A 25,429-nucleotide genomic window follows, 5' to 3' on the forward strand; every position below is an offset into this window, starting at 1 on the left:
GGCGTGACACTAGATTTGCAAAAGTGTTAGCTCCTCCCCCCACAGCATATACCCTAGCTAGGCAGGAAACTAGCTCAGTTTTTTCTAGTGTCAGCAGGGAGGATGACATGTCTGGCCTGAGCTCTACCAGGTGCCTTAGGCCAGCTTATTTTGTTTTTATTTTGTTTTTTCTTAATCATTATATTTTTGATTATGGGGCAATACTGGGGTGCCTTGTCACCCTCGTTCCCCCCCGCGTTCGGGCAGAGGAAACCTGGCGTGCACAAGCAGTCAGTCTTCCCTCGCGCCCAAGTGGTCGGGTCTGCGTACCCCTCCAGGCTCCCTAGAAGCACCTCACACCAAGGTAGCTCCAGAGGGCTAAGCAGAGCCGAGGACCTGCTTCAGCCTTGAGCCGAAGATGCGTCCCCGAGATCCCCGCATCCCCAGACCGACGCGTCCTCAGATGGAGCCAGGAGCAGGAAGGGAGATGACGAGTCATCTGTCCCCTGCATCCAAACCACCGCCTGAAAAGGCGCTGGTGGGGCGATGCAGGCCGTGATCCTGGGGAGCCTCATTAATTTAGCCCCCGGCGTCGGCCTGCATTCTAGCTACGCCCCCTCTCACTGCTCTGGAGGCCGCTCCCTCAGTCGCAGCGGCTCTCCTTCTGATTGGTCCCAGGGCTGGGACTAACGTGACAGCCAATCAGCCTCCGGGGGCTGTCTCACTCCTCCATGCTGCCAGGAACGCTGGACGCCATTTTCCACATGGGGAGCAGACACTGGTGAGATCGCCTCCTTGGCTCTGCACTTCTGCAGCACTATATACCGCTTTGCTCAGTGGTATATCGCTGTCACTCTAGCGGTGTGTGCCTGCTGGCTAGCGGTGTATATCAGATATTAGCGGTATATACTGGCTCTGCCTGCAGGTATATGCCGGCTGTTTGACAGTATATGCCGGCTGTGCATAGCAGTCACTTTATAATACTGCTAGTGGCTCCTCACTCATGTAACACTATCCCTATAGGGCTGTAGGACTCTATTGCTGACATTCGTAAACGCAAGAGTGATAAACCTTCCCAGGCGTCCTCTACGGACCTGTACTATGCCTGTATCACCTGTGGACGCTCGTTTACTAATGGCCGAAGCTATCCACTATGCCGGGGCTGCGATGCCCCTACTACCATGTCACAATAGACCCCGTTGCCGGACCAGAATGCCGTGCAGTCTTTGGATTCTGCTCCAGCCACCGGCCAGGCAGCACCCCCGTCTGATGACGTAATGCCTGCATGGGCTCTTCTAATGTCTAAAAGGTTAGATGACCTTGCCGCTCATATATCCCAGCCGTCCTCAGGCTCCCACAGCCTTCCCCCGGCCCAGCTCCCTCAGAGGAGCCCTCCTGCTTCGTCTGGTCCCTCTTCCCCAGAACGTAAAAAGGCTGTTTCCAAAAGGCGCCATTGCGACCTCTACGCCTCATCCGACTCGGACGATAGTCAGTCTGACCGAGGTTCCGTGACCTTTAGTAGTCACGATTCTCAAGACTCTGACTCTGATTCAGATGTCCTTTCTGAGTCTAGGCATATAAAAGACACACTAATTTCGGCTTTCAATCACTCTCTGTCAATCTCTGATCAGCCTCCTGACCCGACTTCTCAGTCGGCAATCAAGCGGGCCAAGACGCCTCCTAAATCCTTTGCTCAGGATCCGGTTTTTCGGCAAATTATATCTAAACGGTGGGATCACCCTGATAGAAGGTTAAATAAAAAACCCTTCTCTTCATTCGCTTATCCTTTTCCCTCTGAAATGGTTAAGCCCTGGTCAGTACCCCCCGTTGTGGATCCGCCAGTATCCAGACTGGATAAACACACAGTCATGTCTGTTTCAGACAACGCGTCTCTCAAGGACTCGTCCGACCGCGCAGTTGATGCTGCGGTCAAATCTATTGTCCAGGCTTCAGGCTCCTCTCTTCGCCCCCTGTTTGCTTTAACATGGGTCGCGAGAGCTATGGGTGTGTGGAGCAAGAACCTACGCAGGATGCTTCATCTTGTAATATTCCCCCGGCGGCTTTTGAGATCCTTGATTTGTTCTCTCTAGCCTCTAATTATTTTCTTCACGGCTCCCTAGATGCAGCTAGTTTGTCAGCCCTATCGGCGGCCAATGCTGTCTTTGCCCGCAGAGTCCTTTGGCTAAAAATATGGAATGCGGACAGTGCCTCCAAGAAATCCCTGTCCACACTCCCCTTCCATGGCCTGTGTCTGGAGAATCCTTGGACAAACTCATATCTGAGATGACGGGTGGTAAAAGTACCATTCTATCTCAAAAGCGGCCTGTAGCCAGGAATTTTAAAAAAATCTCCTTGGCGCAGGCAGTCCTTTCGGCCTGCCCCCCAAAAACCATCAGCCCAATGCTCAGATCGAGGATCCGGTCCCTCAAGGGGCTCTTCCTGGCGTTCCCACTCCAAGCAAGCTAAACCCAAAGGACCTCGCTCTGTACAGGCCCCCTCAGCATGACGCCAGGTATCCCTCAGATCCGACTCCTGTTGGAGGGAGTCTTCTGCTTTTTTGGGATATCTGGCTAGACCACACTAACGATGCTTGGGTTCGAGAAATTGTCACCTCAGGTTACAAGATCGATTTCCATTCCCTGCCGGCCAACAGGTTTCTGCGTTCTCGTCTTCCAAAGTCCAAAACGTAAAGCCAGGCCTTATTTCAGGCCATATCCTCTTTACAGAAAGCAAACATTATCATTCCAGTGCCCTTGGAACAGCGCGGCAAAGGTTTCTATTCAAACCTTTTTGTCGTTCCCAAAAAAGATGGCTCTGTCCGCCCTATCTTGGACCTCAAACGGCTGAACAAATTCGTACGGATTTGAACTTCCCGAATGGAATCATTGAGAGCAGTGCTAGCCGCCATGGAACCTGGAGAACTCCTAGCATCCATAGACGTTCAAGATGCTTATTTACACATTCTCATATGTGTCTCTCATCAACGGTTCCTTCGTTTTGCCGTAGGGCACCGTCATTTCCAATTCAGGGCCCTCCCCTTTGGGCTGGCCACTGCGCCTCGGGTCTTCACAAAGGTCATGGTGGCTGTCATGTCCATTTTACACCCCAGAGGCATCCTGGTCGTTCCCTATTTGGACGACCTTGTTAAAGGGAGCTCTCTTCAAGTTTGCTCAGAAAGCGTGCAGATTTGCCTAGACACGCTGTCAAGGCTAGGGTGGCTTATCAACTTCAACAAGTCATCCCTCATTCCTCATCAGCGCATCACCTTTTTAGGTATGCTGATAGACACGGCTCAGTCCCGGGTTTTTCTTTCAGAAGACAAGAGGTCTTCCCTGATCCGGGCCGCCCAATCCCTCCGCTCTCGCCGTCACACATCCCTTTGGAATGGAATGGAGAGTGTTAGGCAAGATGATGGCGGTCATAGAAGCCGTGTCATCAGGAGAATGGTCCCTCCACGACGAAGTGTTCCATCAGATCACTCTTTGTTGGGAACTCCCAGATGTGGACCTCATGGCGTCTCGTATGAATGCCAAAATACGTCCCTTCATATCCCGGTCGAGAGACCTGCTGGCGATCGGCTCCGACGCTCTAGTCTTTCCGTGGGCGCAGTTCCGCCTACCCTACATCTTCCCTCCGTTTCCTCTCATTCCGAGAGTAATCAAGAAAATCAAAGCGGAGGGAATCCCGGTGATCCTCGTGGCCCCGGACTAGCCCAGGAGAGCCTGGTACCCAGAGCTTCTCCAACTGCTCGGCGACACTCCCTGGCGTCTTCCCGACCGCCCGGATCTTCTGTCGCAAGGTCCAATATTCCACCAGAATACAGCACAGCTGCATTTGACGGCGTGGCGCTTGAATCCTTGATTCTAGCCAAATCAGGTCTTTCTTCTAAGGTAGTTCATACCATGCTTAATGCTCGGAAGCCCTCCTCCGCCAGTATCTACCACAGGACCTGGAAGACCTATCTTTCCTGGTGTGACCGTCATAATCGGTCGCCCCTTACCTTTTCAATCCCTAATGTTCTTGCCTTTCTGCAAGACTGTCTGGACTTGGGACTAGCTCTCAGTACCCTTAAAGGACAAGTTTCTGCCTTGTCAATATTTTTCCAGAAGCAGCTGGCTTCTCGCCCTCAGGTCCGTACCTTTCTTCAAGGGGTAGCGCATTTGGTCCCTCCTTATCGCCACCCCTTAGATCCCTGGGATCTGAATCTGGTTCTCGGAGCTCTTCAGTTTCCTTCCTTTGAACCTCTGAGAGAAATCTCTCTTCAACGATTGTCCTGGAAGGTTGCCTTTTTGGTCGCCATTACCTCTATCAGGCGAGTGTCCGAACTAGCAGCTCTTTCCTGTCGCTCACCTTACCTAATATTCCATCATGATAAAGTGGTCCTTCGGCCTTCCCCCGCTTTTCTCCCGAAGGTCGTATCTTCTTTCCATTTAAACGAGGACATTGTGTTGCCGTCATTCTGCCCGGCCCCGTCCACTCTTTTGAAAAAGCCCTTCACACTCTAGATCTCGTCAGGGCTCTGCGGAACTACATCTCCAGAACAGTGCCGTTGCGCAAGTCCAATGCCCTCTTCGTCCTCTCAGAAGGACACAAAAAGGGCAATCAGGATTCTAATTCCGCGATTTCTCGATGGATTAGGACTGCCATCTGTGAGGCTTACAAAACACGAGGTGTTGTTCCTCCTCAATCTGTGCGGGCCCACTCTACGCGAGCAGTGGGTGCTGCCTGGGCTATCCGCCATCAGGCTTCGGCGGCCCAATTTTGCAAGGCCGCCGCCTGGTCCAGTGTGTACACGTTTACAAAATTCTACAGAGTGCATACGCATGCTTCCGCGAATGCTGCTCTTGGAAGACAAGTCCTTCAGGCGGCAGTGGCCCATTTATAAGTGGCCACTGCTCGTTTTTTTCCCCCAGTGTTTTGATATATGTTCACTGCAGTTGCAGTCGTTAGTCAGCTCTTAGTCTGATGTTCTACACTGTTAATAGTTCAGCTCCCACCCAGGGACTGCTTTGGGACGTCCCACTGTCTGTGTCCCCCAATGAAAAGGCGAGAAAGGAAATGACATTTTTGTGTACTGACCGTAAAATGTCTTCCTTGGAGCCTTTCATTGGGGGACACAGCTCCCACCCTTGTGGTTTTGGTTGTCCTTTTCCTGCTGCTTTTACACCAAACTGAGCTAGTTTCCTGCCTCTGCTGTGGGGGGAGGAGCTAACACTTTTGCAAATCTAGTGTCAAGCCTCCCTGGAGACATCATAATACCCACTCTGTGTCCCCCAATGAAAGGCTCCAAGGAAGACATTTTACGGTGAGTACACAAAAATCTCATTATTGCTGCATACAATGCGCTTGGTTTATTGGGTACATAGAACACACAGCATTCTATGCATTTTTAATCATTGCTAATTAGTCGATGCTCTGTCCATATCGGCTTAAAGGTGCCTCTCAGGTCCCTAGTGCAGCCAGAACTACGAGCAGTTCTGTGTCCATATCTATAATTTCTGCCTAACTGTCCCAGCATTTACTAGCATACATAAAGAGAGTTTAAGAAAAAGTATTTCTAAAGATCGTTTATGAGATGCGAATGAGGGCTGTGACTAGTCGCAGGGGCATTAGTTCCCTGGCTAGTTGGTCCACTTATCTTATTACCACGATCCAAGGGTGTGATAAGCTTCTTTACAATGCCCAGTGTTATGCCAACGCGATACAAAGCAGTGCATGCGCGAGGCTTTGTACCCGTTAGCATTGAGCTCCTTTCATGCTGGGTGTATGCACCCTGGCGTCATCCGCACTTCCGAGCCTGCGTACTACTCCTTTCTCAAGTCGGGACACATACACCCGTCTTCTTAGTAATGCGCATGACCGGAAGCGAGGACTACTTTCGATCATGGGCAGCGAAACTCTTTGAAGCTGGGACACATACACATGGCCTTGAAATCTGACTGGTACAAAGCCGCAACTGGGCATGGTTTTGTATCAAGGAAAGATAACCCCGGCACACTACAACTCCCAGAAACGCAAATATATGGTAATTAGTATGCAAATTTCTTTTTATTGATCAGGTTTGTTCAGTATTCATTATGTGCATGTTCTTGGTTGCTTGGTCCAAAAACAATTGACGTTTCGGCCACAGGCCTTCGTCAGCATGGACTTTTTATCTGATATTGATTTTTGTTGTCTTTATTACTATCAAATATACATTTCATGACAATGCAAAACAGCATCCACCATCACTATTATCAGTCGACAAGGATATCATAACAAGGTAGAGATACCATGTATCCGGTTACAAAAGTACATTCCAGGATAAGGATATCATATACCCAAAGAGGTAATGCAAGTCAGAGATTTGGGAAAATAAATGAAAATAAAAAAGAAAATAAAATGAAAAATTCCCACTAGGAGTGATGACGTGCGAGCGGCTGAGTCAATGGAAGACCGACCATGCAGAGAGTCAAGAAAAGAATGAAATAAAAATGAAAATAACGGTGAAAAAGATAAAGAGGTAAAAGAAGAGACAAAAAGAGGAGGAAGAGATTAAAGGGTAGGGGGCAGAAGGAGAAAATGAAGAGCAGGAGGAAAGTAAGGGCATCAAAGCACAGGGAAACCAAATAGGTCACTCAACACGTAATTATAGTTAAAATAGAAACACTCGGCTGATAAGCCAGCAATTAGATACTGTAGAGAGTCTCTCATATGACCTTCGCTATAATAGAAAACACATATATGTTAGCGGAGCCTGCTTTGTATCAGTGTGATGCGTACATTAGTGAGTACATGCGAAAAAGAGAAAGGTATGTGGAATACTAAATACCTGTAACTTCTTTGGTACTATCAGGTGATAGATGCACACTGCAGCAGGAGCACTGATGCAGGTACTAGGACTATATGCAGTAGTGAAAAAAAGGGGGGTCCAAGAACCTCAATAAAGAGAATCATATCTTATGTTAGAGGTTACCCTAAATATACAGTAAAAATATACATAATATCATTGTAAAATTTACCTATCAATATGATGCCATCAATAAGACAGCTTATATTGGATCACTTTACTGAATATGATATAACCACATAATGGTGCTGTTGATAGATCCAGATTCCACATATGGAGAGAGAAAAAAAAAATGTACGTCCAACAGTTAGACAAGGGAGTAAGAGGACTACATAAATCAATATATGGTATGAAACCATCACACAATACTGCACTAAAGATGACTATTACCTGCAGGAAAGCGGTAAAGATTGTGGGCTGTGTCAGCTGTTAAGCACACCAGCATGTGTTGAAGGATTGAGGACACTTCTACAATGAAGGCTAGAGGTTATAGTGGGACAAGTTAACTACAGGATAAAAGTAAACTAAAAATGCAGCAGAATGACATATTACCTATTTATCAGGTCCAATGAAGGAGTGCAGCCGGTATAACCGGAGGGAAAATATGATCGTGGCCTTAATTAGTGAGGGAGAGAGGAGAAATAGAGCGGTTATAAAACAATTAGGATATGAAGAGGTTACGAGATAAGGGACAGACAGGCAGGTCGGTTACCATAACTCACCTAACCACCGCTGGATGTGTGTTCCGTGTGAGGGGTCCTGCACAGTGAGCTGTGTCCAGTGTGGGGCGGTTAAATGGGAAGTGTAGGCGGGTACATGGGCGTCACTTCCTGTGTGTGGAACGCAGGAAGTCGGGTGTGTGGAGCGCACACTGCGCATGCGCACTGCGCGTTCCAGGCCCGACTCACTGGCAGAACGTCATAGGGCTGGAATCATGTGACAGTGAGAGACCAGCGTTAGGTAGAATAAACAATAGCTCCGTGATACGTAGATACGTGCGTGATTGTGAATAGGAGTCAGTGATCTATCCAAGGTGCCTTATAGGTTATAAGGAGCGGTGCAATTATCCATGGAGGTATTGATTAGTGCTCGCTATCCGATATAACTAGCGTTTCTGCAAGGAAGAGAGAAATATATATCAGGATAGGAATAACAAAGCGCATGGATAGACAATATATGATTACATGCATGGGATCAGAGAGATGTATATACCACCGAACTGTTATAAACATAAAATCGTTATTTAGTACATAATCATATGAAATTAGATCTTACATAAAATTAAGGGAGAGAAAGAACAACATATGAGATACCACGGTATCTGTTTGCTACATTTTCCCTAGATAGCTATATATATATACATATATATATATATATATATATATATATATATATATATATATATATATATATATATATATGAATGAGAACACCACCAGTCCACAGTATATAGGCCAACATCAGATATCAGAGAAAATTGGGGCCATTAGGTTGCTACCTCATATTTATGGTTCAAACCGTGAGGTTCGAGTGTACCGAGAGTGTGTATCCACATAGCCTCCCTATCAAGCAGGCGTTTAACCCTATTACCTCCCCTACGTATAGTGTCAACATGATCAATGACTTGGAATTTCAGTTGGGAGATTTGGTGTCCTGCTATCAAAAAATGATGGGGTATGGGCAACAAAGAGTTACCACATCTGATATCAGATTTGTGCCGACTTATGCGGTCCCGGATATGCTGGGTAGTCTCTCCAACATACCTAGGTATGTTGGGGAGACTACCCAGCATATCCGGGACCGCATAAGTCGGCACAAATCCGATATCAGATGTATATATACTATATACTGTGCAGAGTTTCTCCTCCATTGCGGCTTTGTATCACACTGCCATGACGCTGCTTGTTGTAAAGCATGTTGGCCCACAGGGAGATGCCAACATGCTCAGTGGGCCGACTAGCCAGGGAACTAACGCCCCTGTGACTAGTCACAGCCCTTATTAGTATCTCGTAAACTATCTTTAGAAATACTGTTTCTAAAGCTCTCTTTATGTAAATGCTGGGATAGTTAGGGATCCTAGATCTATGCCCCCAGAACTGCTTGTGGGTCTGAGTGCACTGGGGACTGGACCATTACTGTGTTGCTTCTGGACTCTAACAAAACAAAAATCTTAGGTAAGCAAATTTCTGTGTTCTTACCTCAGCATTTCTGATGTCTCCAGTGTTACATCATAAAATATACTTTTACGTTATACAAAGAGGCCTGGGCTCTTATACAGCATTCTGGAATACTGTATATAAGGGCTCACGGATGGTGGCTGCAGCTCATAAGGGAAAAACCTGGTGACAGGTTACCTTTAAGACTTTTTTGATCAAAGGTGCATAAAAGTCATCCCACTGCAACAAGGTGTAACTAATCAGGATGGTCCCTATCTATTGTTTCACTTCTCTTTGTCCCAGCAGACCTCAAAATAGTTGAACAAGACTTCTGCCCACAGTAAATCCTGCTCTACCCCCGTCTATTTTAAGGTCTGCTGGCACATAGCAAGGTGAACTGCAAGAGTTACAAACCATACTGATTAGGTACACCTTGTTGTGGCGAGATGGTTTTTACACACTTTATGGATCAAACTAGCGTCACCTTCCAATATACTCAGCCGGGCTCGACTCGTGTACAAACTGCTTGTTATGAGTTTCGCACACCCGAGCATGGTAGTGCTCCCTCATCACTAATACATAAAAAAAAACAGTTGCCAGCAGTGTACAGAAAAGGTTGTGAGGGATAAAAAAGTTTCTAATACAGATGTTAAGGAGGTTAATGGTACATCAGAGAAACTGATTGAGAGAAGGAGGCCAGGGGAAGTCTGGATTGCCTGAGACCTCCTGTAACCAAAAAGAGCAGGATTTCTATACAGGAAAGTTCAGACGGCAATAAGGAATATAATGGAAGTTGGGGAAGAAGAGACTACCCGAACAATCCAAGATTAAATCTTTGGAGGATTGAAATAAAAAAATAAAAATATGGTGTTCGTGACAATATCCAGAATTTGATTCTAGAGGAGTGGGAGTTCCCAGAAAAGTGTTTTGAGAATTCTGGGTGATCTAAAAGAAAGATTGCCATTAGAAGAGATTGGTCTCAAATTCGATATCCAGGTTGCTAAGGTGGCTAGGAAAACTACTTCCATTTGAAGATTCCTCACAACTCAAAGATCCACTGGATAGTAAGATGGATAGCGTCTTGAGGAAAACCTAGGAAACATCTGCAGCCTCATTAACAAATGTGGCATCCACCTGTGTGGCACAGTCTATGTTCAGTTGCTTGAAACAACTGGATGGTCACCTAAACATGGGTACTCCCAGAGATTTACTGGCTTTTTACCTCTCGAGAAGGCTTAGGCTAGTTTCACACTACGTCTTTTTAACATCCGCTGAAAACGTTTTTTTAGCGGAAGTACGGATCCTGCTTTTACAGCAAATAACGTATGCAAACGCATATGTTATTTTGCAGGATCCTGCACTGGATGTTTAGGGGCGGGCATTGGAGTCATGTGATCGGGAGTGAGGGGAACTAGACTGGGAGGAGGCTTCTGACAGCTGCAGACGCTGGTAACCAAGGTAAACATCGGCCTTGGATACCCGATATTTATCTTGGTTACGAGTGTCTGCAGCTGCTAGGAGCCGGGCTGCTACATGGCCGCTGACAGCAGACACAGACAGCCATGTAGCAGAGCTGAATGGCAGATGACAGCAGACACAGACAGAGCCGCACTGTCAGAATGAACTCGGGTGAACTTCACCCAACTTCATTGTCATGCTGCGGCTCTGTCTGTGCCGCGTCCTGATTAGCGGTCACCAGTGAAGGACTCACCGGTGACCACTAATCCCCCGAGTGACTGAAGTTAGAAGCCCTCTCTCATACTCACCGATCCCCGGCGCGGCGCTGCACGGCTTTCTCACTGCTCCGGCGGCTTTTACTATTTTGAAAAAGCCGGCCGCTCATTAAAGAATCTCGTATTCCCTGCTTTCCCCGCCCACAGGCGCCTATGATTGGTTGCAGTGAGACACGCCCCCACGCTGAGTGACAGGTGTCTCACTGCACCCAATCACAGCAGCCGGTGGGCGTGTCTATACTGTGCAGTGAAATAAATAAATAAATAATTAAAAAAAATGGCGTGCGGTCCCCCCCAATTTTAATACCAGCCAGATAAAGCCATACGGCTGAAGGCTGGTATTCTCAGGATGGGGAGCTCCACGTTATGGGGAGCCCCCCACCCTAACAATATCAGCCAACAGCCGCCCAGAATTGCCGCATACATTATATGCGACAGTTCTGGGACTGTACCCGGCTCTTCCCGATTTACCCTGGTGCGTTGGCAAATCGGGGTAATAAGGAGTTATTGGCAGCCCATAGCTGCCAATAAGTCCTAGATTAATCATGTCAGGCGTCTATGAGACACCCTCCATGATTAATCTGTAAGTGACAGTAAATAAACACACACAAACACATGAAAAAATCCTTTATTAGAAATAAAAAACACAAACACAATCCCTCATTACCAATTTATTAACCCCGACAAACCCTCCATGTCCGGCGTACTCCACGGACCTCCAGCGTCGCTTCCAGCATGAAGGTGACAGGAGCTGCAGAAGACACCGCCGCTCCGGTCACCTCCAAGCAGCAACTGAGGTGAGTAGCGCGATCTGCTGAGGTGTCACTGAGGTTACCCGCTGTCACCGCTGGATCCAGTGACAGCGGGTAACCTCAGTGACAGCTCAGCTGATCGCGCGGCTGTGTTCACTACCTGCGTGGAGGTGACCGGAGCGGCGGTGTCTTCTGCTGCTCCTGTCACCTCCATGCAGCAGAGCTGGAAGCGACGCTGGAGTCCGTGGATTACGCCGGACATGGAGGGTTTGTCGGGGTTAATAAATTGGTAATGAGGGAATTTGTTTGTGTTTTTTATTTCAAATAAAGGATTTTTTCATGTGTGTGTGTTTATTTACTGTCACTTACAGATTAATCATGGAGGGTGTCTCAGACGCCTGACATGATTAATCTAGGACTTATTGGCAGCTATGGGCTGCCAATAACTCCTTATTACCCCGATTTGCCAACGCACCAGGGTAAATCGGGAAGAGCCGGGTACAGTCCCAGAACTGTCGCATATAATGTATGCGGCAATTCTGGGCGGCTGTTGGCTGATATTGTTAGGGTGGGGGGCTCCCCATAACGTGGAGCTCCCCATCCTGAGAATACCAGCCTTCAGCCGTATGGCTTTATCTGGCTGGTATTAAAATTGGGGGGGACCGCACGCCATTTTTTTTAATTATTTATTTATTTATTTCACTGCACAGTATAGACCCGCCCACCGGCTGCTGTGATTGGGTGCAGTGAGACACCTGTCACTCAGCGTGGGGGCGTGTCTCACTGCAACCAATCATAGGCGCCTGTGGGCGGGGAAAGCAGGGAATACGAGATTCTTTAATGAGCGGCCGGCTTTTTCAAAATAGTAAAAGCCGCCGGAGCAGTGAGAAAGCCGTGCAGCGCCGCGCCGGAGATCGGGGAACGGTGAGTATGAGAGAGGGGTGGAAACTGACCGACAGACTGTGAGAGAGGGACAGAGATAGTGACGGACCGACAGAGAGAATAGAGACCGAGAGGGAGAGACCGACTGACAGGGAATAGTGATTGACAGACATTGGGAGACATCGCTCGTTTCCAGTGTTTTAGGAAACATGCGAGAAATGTATTTAGAAAATCGGATGTCACTAGGATGGTGTGAGTGCCGTCCCGTGACATCCGATTTTTTACACGCTCCCATAGACTTGCATTGGAGAAACTCGCAGTAGAAACTCGCAAAAAAGCAGCATGCTGCGATTTTTTTCTCGGTCCGATTTGGACTGAGAAAAAAATCGCAGATGAGAGCTGAATCATTCACTAATGTGTCCGATTCCAATGCGAGTTTTTCTCGCATTGCTCTACTGCGAGAAACTCGCAAGTGAGAAGCAGCCCATAGAGAGAGAGAGGGTGAGGGAGGGAGTAGAGAGATAGACAGATCACGCGAGACTGGTTCTGGGCATGCTCAGTACTTTCTGGGCATGCTCAGTACAAAAGCAGGATCCTGTCTATCAGCACGCCAGCGTTCACCTGCGTTTGCGTGCGTTATAGTCAGGATCCAGCAATTTGCAGTATTTGGACGGAGCTCAAAAACGCTACATGTTGCGTTTTTGAAACATGTTAAAATAACGCAAAAGGACGGATCCTGCGTCTAACGGACGCAAACGCATGCGAACGCAGGTGGACGCAAGTCCATTGAAAATGCATTGAAGTGAAAACGGATTTGCACAGGATCCGTACTTCCGTTAAAATAACGTTTTCAACGGATGTTAAAAAGACGTAGTGTGAAACCAGCCTTACAGGATTAATAGACACCTCAGAATTCAGTCAGGGTAGCTGCTAGGGCCGTATGTTTATCAAACATAACTAGACAAGTACTGTGGCTAAAAATGTGGAATGGGGATATTGTATCCAAGGTCAAGCTTTGCTCTATTCCCTTTCAGGGTGAATGTGTTCAGGCCTACCCTAAATGAACTACTAGAAAAGATATACACAAAGCCAGTGGATATAGTTTTTCACCACACCAGTGAACAAGAAATTCATACAATAGTGATAATTAATATATTAAAGAAGTTGTCCAGTTACCAAAACAGATTTTTTTTTTCTCATAAATCTTGCTAATATGTGCCTCTCCACACATCTATTATGTTATTTCAGCAATATTACCTTTTATCGTGCTCTAGCAGCACATCCTCATTTCTGGCTCCAGCTCTGATGGGGTTAATCTCTCTCCTGACTTCATGGGTTCAGTTACTATAACTCCCATAATTCTTAGGACTGTATCTAACACCCCCACTCAGCTCTCCTCTCCACCCAAAGACTCCTCCCTGCCTCTTCCTTGTGGAAGCACTGAGAGAAATCACAATAGAGACAGGAGAAGCTCCCAGCTCTGCACAACCAGGGGAAGAAAGCGTCCATCTTCTGCTTGTTCTCATATAGCTCATAGTGTGTGTGTGTGTGTGTGTGTGTGTACAGAAATTATAATTAGGCTGCTTTCACACATCAGATTTTTGGCATCAGGCACAATCCGGTGTAAAAACTGATGCAATGGATTAGGCGAAAAATCGGATCAGTTGCATCAGTCTTTTCCATCAGTTCCTTCAGTTTTTGGACGGATCCGTTGTGCTACTGAGCATGCTCAGTAGAAAAAAACGGAATCAGTTGCTGTAATGCGTTGTATGCCGCTTTACGACGGATCCAGCGCCCATAGGCTTTCATTGTACATGACGCCGGATCTGTCCGTTTTTTTGCCGCTGCCAAAAAATGTTGCATGCTGCGTCCTTTCCGGCAGCTGGACACATAAATTTCGCTGGATCCATGCACAACGGATGCAACACAAGGGCATTAGGCACAATCCAGCACTAATACAATTCAATGCGGAAAAAAACGGATCCGGCTTTATCCGTTTTTCACCGGATTGTGCCTGATGGCAAAAAACTGATGTATGAAAGCAGCCTTAGCCGGTGCAACATGTGAAAAAATAGATAATTGGGGGCAAAAAAAAATGATGGGGTCATGAGATTGCTTTTTTCTCTCTTGCCTAGTCTCTGTATGTCATCTGTATCATCCGTGTGGCATGCATTTTGCAGGCTACTTGCACATCAGTGGTTTTTTTTGCCTGTAGGCAAAAAAGCCGCGAACCGCATATGACTGGATCCTGTGGATTAAATATGCAGCGCATGCAACCGCAATTGTTATTTTACCGAATCCTTCTGCAGCGGGACACAGAATTTATCGTCCGCCACTGGAGTCAGCTGACTCCTGATCTCACAGCCCGCACATGCTGCGATGGATACAGATTAACAGCAGTCACGCCACTGCCTGCTACTGATCACATGTGCCAGTGTGCGGGCTGTGTGGTCAGTTCAGCTGAGTTCAGATCAGCTGACTCCAGTGACGGCCGATTACTTGTTCTTTGTCCCGCTGCATCCATCGCAGCGTGTGCGGGCTAGAGTTCAGATCAGCTGACTCCAGTGCCGGACTGAACTCAGCTGACCTCACAGCCCGCACACGCTGTGATGGACGCAGAGACGGGGACACAGAACAAGTAATCGGCCGACACTGGAGTCATCTGATTACTTGTTCTGCTGGCTGTGTAGTCAGGAGTAGGGATGAGTGAGCAGCAAAATGCTCTGGCGCTTGATGGGCGAAGCCCATGTCGATTTTTTTTAAAAATTCATTAAAAAAATTAAAAAAAATACAACAACAAAAAACCCAAACACATAACCCTAACCCTAGGGTTAGGGGTAAAAAAAAAATGCATGGGCTCCCGCTGCATTTTCTATTGCAGAGAGTAACCCAAGAAGCTACTGGCTGCTAACCCCCACCGCTTTGTCTTACCTTCACTGGCAATGGAAAATGCAGGGAAGACCTTTTTTTTTTTTTTGCCTAAAAACTAAAAAAAAAATAAAAAAATGACGTGGGCTTCGCCATATTTTTTGTATGCCAGCCAAATACAGCATGCACACCAGTGACTATGTAAGGGGAATACATGGAATAGCAGAAACTGCTGTGTGAATACTGACATGAAAAATTCAATAGCTATATGTAAGAATGAAATGTGAAAAATGGAACCTGCATTACTGCCATGAATATATGAATAAAGAGATTAGGTTTTTGCACCCAGTTCAGACATAGAATGGAGTTCCAAACGTTATTTCTTATTTGTTAGTTGTTTTTTCGTTTGGGAACCCTCCCCACACACACCTATTGCCAGTCCACATCGTATATATGGCCTGGGTCTCAGCTTCCCATACACGGTAAGTTTTTTAACTGCATGAGAGGACACACACAAGCTAGGGACCCCAACGTAGAGAAATACTTTGGCGTAGTGTTGGGGCTCTATTGCATTGATCAATTCAGTAGCTAAATTTCTCTTTATTCATATATTCATGGCAGTAATGCAGGTTCCATTTTTCACATTTCACTCTTACATATAGCTATTGAATTTTTCATGTCAGTATTCACACAGCAGTTTCTGCTATTCCATGTATTCCCCTTACATAGTCACTGGTGTGCATACCTTATCTCCCCATAGTGATGTTTTTTAGGTTTTTGCACCCAGTTCAGACATAGAATGGAGTTCCAAACGTTATTTCTTATTTTTTAGCCAAATACAGCAGGCAGGTACGGGCTGCCCCCAACCCCCAGCTGCCTTATTGTACCCACCTGGGAACAAAAAATATGGGGAAGCCCTTTTTTTTTTAAATTATTTCATGAATTTCATGAACTAATTAAAAAAAAATGATGTGGGCTTCACCATATTTTGTGTCCAGCCAGGTACAACTAGGCAGCTGGGGATTGGAATCCGCAGCACAGGGTGGCCCAAGCTTTCTGCCCCCCCTCCCCCCCGCTGCGAATTGCAGTCCACAGCTGCCCCAAAAAATAGCGTTTTCATCAAAGCGCCATCTTTTGGTGCTGTATCCAACTCTTCCAGTGGCCCTTGTGCCAGGTGGCACACTGGGTAATAAGGGGTTAATACCAGCTTTGTTTTACCAGCTGGTATAAAGCCCAAGATTCTTAATGTCAGGCCAAGTTTGACTTGGCCATTTAGAATCTCCAATAAAGGGTTATAAAAAGGCACCACACAGAGAAAAAAATACTTTATTAGAAATAAATACACAGACACATTAGGGACTCCATCTTTATTACTCCCTCTCACCCCTCCACGATAGAGATTTCTGTACTGACAGAGAGAAAAAAGAGAAAAAAAAAAGAGAGAAGAGAGAGAGGGAAGTGAGAGAGGGGGAAGACAGAGAGAGGGAAGTGAGGTGCTCTGTTACATGCTGTGCTGCATGTCACCACCTTGCTCCACTCTGTGACTTGTGCAGGTGACAGAGTGGAGAGAGTTGGTCCCATGCAGCACAAGTCACAATCTGCAGTAACTTGGTTCCATGCAGCATGACAGGTGACAGAGCAGAGAAAGCTAGTGACATGCGGTGCTGCATGTCACCAGCTTGTCAGTCTCTTGCTGCGTCCTGTAGTGCTGGTGGGAGTATATGATCACACTGCCGACACCACACGCTCTCCTGACAGCTGAGCAGAGCGGGCGGGTGGATAGTGAGATCACATACGTGACGGGGGGGGGGGTTTCAGCTGAAGAAACCCCCCTATACTCCACAGTGGCGCCCCGTGCCTCACCAATCTGTCGGACGCTAAGCCCTCTTCACTGCTCCACACTGGCGGCCCGCACCATTCACTGGATGGTGCGGGTCGCACCATCTACCGGATCCTCCCCTCGATGCTGGGCTGTGACGCGCGGTAGTCACCGCCCACAGCCCAGTCAATCAATGTGAGTGGCGACAGCATCCCCTGACGTAACGTCCAGTCTGAGAGCCCGGAACTTGACGTGACGTCAGAGGATACTAGCGGCCACAGCACCAGGGGGTCATGTGACCGGCACTGAGCGTGCAGGATAGCCACGCTCAGTGCCATTACTGCAAATAGAGTCCAATGAAGAAAACACCTAAAATGGTAAGTTACACTCATATAGAAAATAAAAAAAATGGGTGAACCACTCCTTTAAATCTTTATTAACTACAACTAAACCAGAACATTCAAATAAGAAAACTTTAGAGGGGGACAGTGTGTATAGCATGGATGGCGCTGAGATATAAGAGCATATAAAGTGCAATAGGGAGGATAAGGTGCAATCATCATGGGCGATTTCAACTTCCCCATTGACACCTCCCACTAAGATGTCTCTATAAAGTTTTAACACCTTCGACCTCACTCAATGGTCCTCCACAGCCACCCACAAAGATGGCCACATGCTGGATCTTCTCTTCACATGCCTCTGTTCCTAATTTATCTCTAACTCACCTCTCCTCCTGTCTGACCACAGCCTACTTTTACTCTCTTCTCCAAGTACATAACCCCAACTCCACAAACATACAGAAATCTTGCAGAAATCTCAAACACCTTGATTTACACTCTCCCAGTCCCTTCTCCCTCTTGCATACAAAGCTTCCTTACACGAAGCAAATGGTGCTGCCATTTTTTATATAAAACCATAATCTCTGCAGCTCTCGAATCAGCGGCCCCCCTAACTCATACCAAAATGTGCACAATCAACAGGCGACCTTTGCACACCAGCCTGACTAAAGAACTGAGGTGCACTTCCAGGGTTGCTGAGAGGAGATGGAAGAGGTGTCATTCCACCAAGCACTTTATCACATACAAACAGACCTTCACCAATTTCAAGTACACACAGCTGCAAAACAAGCCTACTTATCTCTCATATCCTCCATGTCTCTCAACCCTAAACAGCTATTCAACACTCAAATCTTTCCTCCATCCCCCGGCACCTCCTCCCTCTCCTCTTATCTCAGCTGAAGACATTGCCTCTTTCTTCAAGTAGAACAGGGTAAGCTTTTGCCCACAGGCCCTCCTCATAACTACTCAGCCATCTTCTTATAAATCCAGCTTCTCCACCATGACATATCATCTTTCCTTTCTACTCTCACCACCTGTGCACTTGACCTGCTCCCGTCCCACCTCATCCCCAATATCACCGCAGTCCTCATAACGACCCAAACCCATCTGTTCAACCTATGACTAACAATTGGTCTATTTCCGTCATGCTTTAAACATGCCTCGATCATACCCATACTGAAAAAGTGCTCTCTTGGCCCATCCTTTTTGTCTAGCTATCGCCCCATACAACTTTTCCCCTATGCTTCAAAACTACTGGAACAGCATGTCCACCTTGAACTGTCCTCCCACCTATCCTGCTGCTCCCTCTTTGACCGACTACAATCTGGCTTCCAGCCTCATCATTCCACTGAAACTGCCCTAACTAAAGTCACCAATGACCTACTAACCGTCAAAGCCAAGCAACACTACTCCTCCTGGATCTGTCCTCTGCCTTCGACACAATGAACCATTCTCTTCTATTAGATTCTCCCATCTCTGGGCATCACAGACTTGGCCCTATCTTGGATGATCTCTTCATATCTAACCGACCGAACTTTCGTCGTCTCCCACTCTCAAACAACTTCCTCATCTCACCATCTCAGGGGTCTGTCTGTGTCCCCCAAGGTTCAGTTCTTGGACCCCTGCTTTCTCCATCTACACCTTTGGCCTGGGACAGCTCATACAGGCCCATGGCTTTCAGTATCATCTACAGTACAGACCAAAAGTTTGGACACACCTTGTCATTCAATGAGTTTTCTTTATTTTCACGAGTCTGAAAATAGTAGATTCATATTGAAGGCATCAAAACTATGAATTAAAACATGTGGAATGAAATACTTAAAAAAGTGTGAAACAACTGAAAATATGTCTTATATTCTAGGTTCTTCAAAGTAGCCACCTTTTGCTTTCATTACTACTTTGCACACTCTTGGCATTCTCCTGATGAGCTTCAAGAGGTAGTCACCGGAAATGGTTTTCCAACAGTCTTGAAGGAGTTCCCAGAGATGCTTACCACTTGTTGGCCCTTTTGCCTTCACTCTGCGGTCCAGCTCACCCCAAACCATCTCGATTGGGTTCAGGTCTGGTGTCTGTGGAGACCAGGTCATCTGGCGTAGCACCCCATCACTCTCCTTCTTAGTCAAATAGCTCTTACACAGCCTGGAGGTGTGTTTGGGGTCATTGTCCTGTTGAAAAATAAGTGATGGTCCAACTAAACGCAAACCGGATGGAATAGTACGCCGCTGCAAGATGCTATGGTAGGCATGCTGGTTCTGTATGCCTTCAATTTTGAATAAATCCCCAACAGTGTCACCAGCAAAGCACCCCTACACCATCACACCTCCTCCTCCATGCTTCACGGTGGGAACCAGCCATGTAGAGTCCATCCGTTCACCTTTTCTACAAAGACACGGTGGTTGGATCCAAAGATCTAAAATTTGGACTCATCAGACCAAAGCACAGATTTCCACTGGTCTAATGTCCATTCCTTGTGTTCTTTAGCCCAAACAAGTCTCTTCTGCTTGTTGCCTGTCCTTAGCAGTGGTTTCCTAGCAGCTATTTTACCATGAAGGCCTGCTGCACAAAGTCTTCTCTTAACAGTTGTTCTAGAGATGAGAAGGTGTGTCCAAACTTTTGGTCTGTACTGTATATGCTGATGATACGCAGATCTACTTCTCTGGACGTTATATCACCCCCTTACTAACCAGATTCCCACAATGTCTGCTTGCTATTTCATACTTTTTCTCTGCTCGATTTCTAAAACTTAACATGAACAATACGGAGTTCATTAACTTGCCTCCTTCTCACTCAAACCCCCCCCCCACCACCACCACCACCAAACATATCCATCAAAGTCGATGTCTGCTTACTTTCCCCAGTTCCTCATGATCGCTGCCTCGGAGTAACCCTCGACTCTGCTCTCCTTCAACCCACACAACCATGAGCTCTTCACCTCCTGCCAACTACAACTTAAAAATATTTCCCTGATTTGTGCATTCTATAACCAAGAATCTGCAAAAACACTAATGCATGCCCTTATCTCCCACCAGAACTACTGTAACATCCTGCTCTGTCCCCCCCTCTCTAACATTCTTGGATCCCTAGAATCTATCCAAAGCTGTGCTGCCCAACTAATCCATCTGTCCCCCCGCTACTCCCCAACCTCTCCTCTCTGCCAATCACTTTGCTGGCTTCCCATTGCCCAACGACTCCAGTTCAAAAACACTAACCATGACAAACAAAGCCATCCAAAACCTGTCCCGCTCCACACATCTGTGACCTAGTCTCCCGGTACTTACCTGCACGTAACCTCCGATCCTAACGAGATTGCCATTTCTTCTGCCCTCTTCTCTTTCCACAATCATACAAGATTTCTCCCGTGCCTGCCCCATACTCTGAAACTCTCTGCCCCAACATATCAGATTTTCGCCTGCCTTGGAAAGTTTCAAAAAGAACCTGAAGACCCATCTCTTCTGACAAGCTTACAACCTACAATAATCCTCAGTCCACTATAGCACTGCACAACCAGCTCTAGCCTCACCTACTGTATCCTCACGCATCCCCTGTAGACTGTGAGTCCTCGTGGTCAGGATCCTCTCTCCTCTTGTACCTGTCTGGGCCTTGTATTGTTCATGACTACTTTTTTTCTATTATGTGTACCCCTTTTTCACATGTAAAACGCCATGGAATAAATAGTGCTATAATAAATAATAATTAGTACATTACATAGAGTATTACTTCCAACCATATAGAATGCTCATAAAGAGCACACACAGGGAGATCAATACATTAATAATAATGGTTACTATAACTTACAATATGTGGGGTTCCATGCACAGTGTCCCTCCACCCCACCGCATGTTTTGCCCTGCTTCTGTCACTGATGACGCTTCATTTTAGGGAGGAGCAGGGGCAGACACAGCAGCCTCATCTCCTCCCTGGTGATGCTTCGTTTGAGCATTCCAGCATGCATTAGGATTCTCAAATAAAGCATAATCAGACATGAAATAAAAAAAAAAAAATATAGAATAGTAGGTGGGGAATTTTTTATTACAAGTTTATTACAAAATAGCTTAGATTACAGCCCTAAAAACCGCACCTTGTGGTAGAAAAAGGCACCAAAAATCGCATGTGTTTTTGGTGCCTTTTCGGTGCGGTTTTTGGCCATGCTTTTTTTTTAGTCTAATCGCTGCTTGGAAGGGCTAAACAAAAGGTGAATTTTTCTGCACACAAAACTGCAAGGAAAATAAGCAACATGTGCACAGCACTACGCACTACAGATTTCTCATTGACTTTGCTGCCATAAGGATAGACATCCAGATTTGGGCAACAAACTGCACGATAAACCGCACCAAATCTGCAGCAAAACTCAGCGTGCGCACAATATATGAGGAGCAGCACTGCAATGCTGCTAGATCAGGGGGCTCTGCTGAGGCTCCTCTATACACAGGGGCGTAACTGCAGCGGTCGCCATTGCGACCGAGCCCAGAAGGTTAGGGGCCCGGCGGCCGCCCAACAGATCAGCAGCCAGCTCCTTTCAGTGAGAGAGGAGCTGCGCTGATCTGTCACAGACCACGCGGCCGTTATATGACTCGCTGCCGCCGCCGACACCGGGCCCCCCTGCCTGGTGTCAGCGGCTGCACCGGGGCCCCCTCCCCCGTCACTGCGCACAGTAATGTTGAAGCATAGAGCTGCTGGTGCCACTCTATGTATCATCATTCTCCCCTTGTGCCTGCGCGGTGACATCACTCCTGTGCGACTGCTGTGCTCAGAGCACAGAATGCAGGACGGGAGGACGCCAACCAGAGCATCGGGAGAACGAGGAGAGGTGAGGACGGAGCAGCGGTGAAAGAGGAGAACGGTGAGGACAATGCAGCGGTGGGAGAACGAGGAGAGAGGTGAGGACAGCAGCAGTGGAATGAGATGTGAAGACAGAGCAGCGGTGGAAGGAAGAGAGAGGTGAGTACTTGTTGTTTTTTTTTTTTGTTTGTTTTTGTATATATATAAATTAGTGAGTACACGGTGGCCAGAGGCCTGGGGACGCTGCATTATACATGGAGGCCTGGGGAGACTGACTGCATTATTATACATGGAGGTCTGGGGAGGCTGACTGCATTATTATACATGGAGGTCTGGGGAGGCTGGCTGCATTAGTATACATGGAGGCCTGGAGAGGCTGGCTGCATTAGTATACATGGAGGCCTGGAGAGGCTGGCTGCTATATTATACATGGAGGCCTGGAGAGGCTGGCTGCTATATTATACATAGAGGCTTGGAGAGGCTGGCTGCTATATTATACATGGACGCTTGGAGAGGCTGGCTGCTATATTGTACATGGAGGCCTGGAGAGGCTGGTTGCTATATTATACATGGACGCCTGGAGAGGCTGGCTGCTATATTATACATGGGCGCTTGGAGAGGCTGGCTGCTATATTGTACATGGAGGCCTGGAGAGGCTGGTTGCTATATTATACATGGACGCCTGGAGAGGCTGGCTGCTTTATTGTATATGGAGGCCTGGAGAGGCTGGCTGCATTATTATACATGGAGGACTGGGGAGGCTGGCTGCATTATTATACATGGAGGACTGGGGAGGCTGGCTGCATTATTATACATGGAGGCCTGGAGAGGCTGGCTGCATTATTATACATGGAGGCCTGGAGAGGCTGGCTGCTATATTATACATGGAGGCCTGGAGAGGCTGGCTGCATTATTATACATGGAGGACTGGAGAGGCTGGCTGCATTATTATACATGGAGGACTGGAGAGGCTGGCTGCATTATTATACATGGAGGACTGGGGAGGCTGGCTGTATTATTATACATGGAGGCCTGGAGAGGCTGGCTGCATTATTATACATGGAGGACTGGGGAGGCTGGCTGCATTATTATACATGGAGGCCTGGAGAGGCTGGCTGCTATATTATACATGGAGGCCTGGAGAGGCTGGCTGCATTATTATACATGGAGGACTGGAGAGGCTGGCTGCATTATTATACATGGAGGACTGGAGAGGCTGGCTGCATTATTATACATGGAGGACTGGGGAGGCTGGCTGTATTATTATACATGGAGGCCTGGAGAGGCTGGCTGCATTATTATACATGGAGGACTGGGGAGGCTGGCTGCATTATTATACATGGAGGACTGGGGAGGCTGGCTGCATTATTATACATGGAGGCCTGGAGAGGCTGGGTGCATTATAATACATGGGGGCCTGGAGAGGCTGGCTGCATTATTATACATGGAGGCCTGGAGAGGCTGGCTGCATTATTATACATGGAGGACTGGGGAGGCTGGGTGCATTATTATAAATGGAGGCCTGGAGAGGCTGGGTGCATTATAATACATGGGGGCCTGGAGAGGCTGGCTGCATTATTATACATGGAGGCCTGGAGAGGCTGGCTGCATTATTATACATGGAGGCCTGGAGAGGCTGGCTGCATTATTATACATGGAGGACTGGGGAGGCTGGGTGCATTATTATAAATGGAGGCCTGGGGAGGCGGGCTGCATTATTATACATGGAGGCCTGGGGAGGCTGGCTGCATTATTATACATGGAGCCTACCTTATACATAGACTATGGGGGTGCATTATAAAACATGGAGGACTATGGGGCGCAGTATAATATATGGAGTACTATGGGGTGAATTATAATACATGGAGATCTATGACAAATTAATTATAATTGAAGGGCTACTTTATAGATGGAGGATTATGGGGGTGCATTATAATATATGGAGGACTATGTGGTACAGTATAATATATGGAGTACTATGAGGTGCATTATAATATATGGAGGACTATGTGGTGCAGTATAATACATGGAGTACTATGGGGTGCATTATAATGCATGGAGAACTATGGGAAATGCATTATAATACATTGAGGACTATGGGGCTGCATTCTAATATATGAAGGGTTATGTGGGACCCTTTATACTATTTGGAAGGCGATGTGGGGGCCATTATAGTATTTTGAGAACTATTTACGAGGGAGGACAAAGATACAAGTAGGGAATGGGAACGTTTTGTGCTGAGGAAAAAGGCTCTTTCCCTCAGCACCCAGCTTTCCCATGCTCTGATATACATCTTCTCTCAGCACCCAGCTTTCCCATGCTCTGCTATACATCTTTCCCTCAGCACCCAGCTTTCCCATGCTCTGATATACATCTTCTCTCAGCACCCAGCTTTCCCATGCTCTGCTATACATCTTTCCCTCAGCACCCAGCTTTCCCATGCTCTGCTATACATCTTTCCCTCAGCACCCAGCTTTCCCATGCTCTGATATACATCTTCTCTCAGCACCCAGCTTTCCCATGCTCTGCTATACATCTTTCCCTCAGCACCCAGCTTTCCCATGCTCTGATATACATCTTCTCTCAGCATCCAGCTTTCCCATGCTCTGCTATACATCTTTCCCTCAGCACCCAGCTTTCCCATGCTCTGCTATACATCTTTCCCTCAGCACCCAGCTTTCCCATGCTCTGATATGGGAAAGCTGGGTGCTGAGGACAAGATAAATATCAGAACATAGGAAAGCTGGGTGCTGAGGGAAAGATGTATAGCAGAGCATGGAAAGCTGGATGCTAATAGAGGGATTTCAGATCATGGGAAACCTGGGTGCTTTGGGTAAGAGCAAAGTGTCAGCATCATTATCCTGTACCCCGAGTGTCAGTGTCATTATCCCCTACCCCAAGTGTCAGTGTATGTGGAGGGGGGGCCCATCCAACTCTAGTTACGCCACTGTATGCGCCACCGTACTTGTTACCACGGTTACCGGTTAGTGCCCCTCAAATCCCTGGCTGCACCTTGCATTAGAGGTTTCCCCCTTTGGGCTGAGGACCTTCCTCACTGTGTGGTCAGAATGACACGTGACTGACCGTATGTGTATACCGGAAAGAATACCCGCTATGGAGCAGCATGCTGCTGTTCCTGCCTGTGTTCGGCGGGCTGGGCCGGCTCCCGCTGATCCCCAGGACGCCGGTTCCCGGCCGCGCTCTGTGACTGGCGGCTCCGGGATGATTACTTTCGAAAAGAACATTTACTATTTGCCGCTTCAGGAGTTTGAATGTGGCGCGCATGCGCAGTAC

Source organism: Anomaloglossus baeobatrachus, chromosome 3 (genome assembly GCF_048569485.1).
Source record: "Anomaloglossus baeobatrachus isolate aAnoBae1 chromosome 3, aAnoBae1.hap1, whole genome shotgun sequence".
Taxonomy (NCBI): Eukaryota; Metazoa; Chordata; class Amphibia; order Anura; family Aromobatidae; genus Anomaloglossus; species Anomaloglossus baeobatrachus.